The sequence below is a fragment of the Pyrus communis genome, chromosome 9 (genome assembly GCF_041283825.1).
Source record: "Pyrus communis isolate YQ-2024b chromosome 9, ASM4128382v1, whole genome shotgun sequence".
Taxonomy (NCBI): Eukaryota; Viridiplantae; Streptophyta; class Magnoliopsida; order Rosales; family Rosaceae; genus Pyrus; species Pyrus communis.
Window position 1 is genome coordinate 2,964,005 of NC_142573.1, and position 1,788 is coordinate 2,965,792.

At 43.0% G+C, this 1,788-nt stretch overlaps 1 pseudogene; it reads left to right on the top strand.

Moving 5' to 3' along the window:
• Positions 1-655: 655 nt before the first annotated feature.
• Positions 656-1,489, top strand: LOC148694033 (uncharacterized; annotated as a pseudogene).
• The last annotated feature ends 299 nt before the right edge of the window (positions 1,490-1,788 follow it).

Consider the following 1,788-nt stretch of genomic DNA (forward strand, 5'->3'; position numbering starts at 1 on the left):
ATTGATGATTCTGATTGTGTTTTTGTTTCTGGCTTATATTTCAGTATTTGCCATGATTATGCTACTTAATTGTTCTAAAAAATCGTTATTTATCATTGCTAATACTTCCCGGCGACATATTCAATTGCTTTAAGTCCAGACGAAGTCTGTCAATCAACCAATATACTTCGACGGATTTAGTGTGTAATTTATCAAAAACTGTAAACTCACGGACCTTGTCGTCCACCTCGATGGAACTAGCCCCTGGAGGCTTCTGGACGCCGGTGCTCCTCATTTGGAGCCTCGCATTGGCAACGTGTGCACAAGCACATGAGACCCCAATGAAGGTCAATTTATCAGGCAAAACCCCGGCTCTTACCATTTGAGAGAATAACTCAAGCGCCTTCTCACCATGCCTGTGCATGGCTAACCCTTGAAGCGTGGCATTCCAAGACACCGAATTTTTTTTCGCTATCCCATGAAAGACTCTAGATGCTTCATCCAACACATCACACTTGGCATACATATCAAGAAAAGCATTTGACACGGGAATACTACACTTGGATCAAGTCCTCTCCATAGAGGCATATATTATTAAGCTTATATATCAGTGAATGATCTGCTCTTTATTTCTTGTCATCTTTGAAGCTCTCGATCTGCCATCAAAAGTTCATCAATGGAAGCTTGTTTTTGCTCTTCACCAAAACTGTTACTTCTCCCAACAGTAATTACACTCGATTTCAATCCAAAAGAGTTGGCATTCCATCTTCAATAACATGTAAGTTGTTCTACCGCTTTTCTGTTTCAAACAGGGAAAGATTCCATGCTCTTCTTACAGTTGCTAACGGGGTTTCTGTCGAATGATAGGTAGCCGCGGGGAGTCATCTACGCCGTCCAACGATGATCACAAACCTTCCATTGATGCCGATTGGCGATCATTCAGAGCAAAACTGGTAGCTGCAGAGAAATCAAGGCCAAAAGAGCCCACTTAGCTTCCTCACTTGTTGATCTTCACTCTGGTGGATCAACCTAATCCCATCACTGTTGGTGACAAATGGGCTCACACAATCCACAAGTCCTAAAAGGGCTGCCTACTCCTTGCAACCGAAAAGCTCGGCGGGGTCCATATTTTCTAGTGGACGATCACTTGGGTGTTGTCCACTGGACCTTTGGGCGCATCCGGCATCATTCTCAACCGGGCCTCCCTCATGTCGATCAAGGAAACTCGATCGACCGCTCTTGATGCGGCGGGCACGTTCTATGACCGGCCATTGCTCTTCGGCGGGCCATAGGAGGAGGGTTGTTCTTGGTGAGGCCCAAAGGGGGTGATGATGAGGTTGGGAGGAGTGGAGTTTTTTATGAGGTGATGAAGGGGTTGTATTATGGGACGAAGGATGGTGTGGGGTGTGCAGCTGAGATAGTGAAGAGGGTTATGATTGATCTGAGTGTGGGAAGTGTTGGGCTTTGGGAGAGAGTCCTTGGCCTTATGGGCCGTCGTAAGGTCCGGTGAAATCCGTTTGCAGTTGTCGGATACTAGAATTTGTGTTCGGATGTACGATTTGTCATTTGTTTTTAGAATGCTAGTATCACTCACTCACGTATGTAATAATCGTGTACATATTTGACAATTGTTGAGTTAAAACATGTGTGAATCTTATTGTAGATCTCACACAATTATATATTGAAAAATGTAAAGTCATGTCAGGTCTTATGTAATCAAATATTTATTAACAATCTAAAAATAATGATTAAACTTTTTGAATGGCACACTTTCAATGTGATTTTTGTGATGAAAAAGTTGTTAACTAA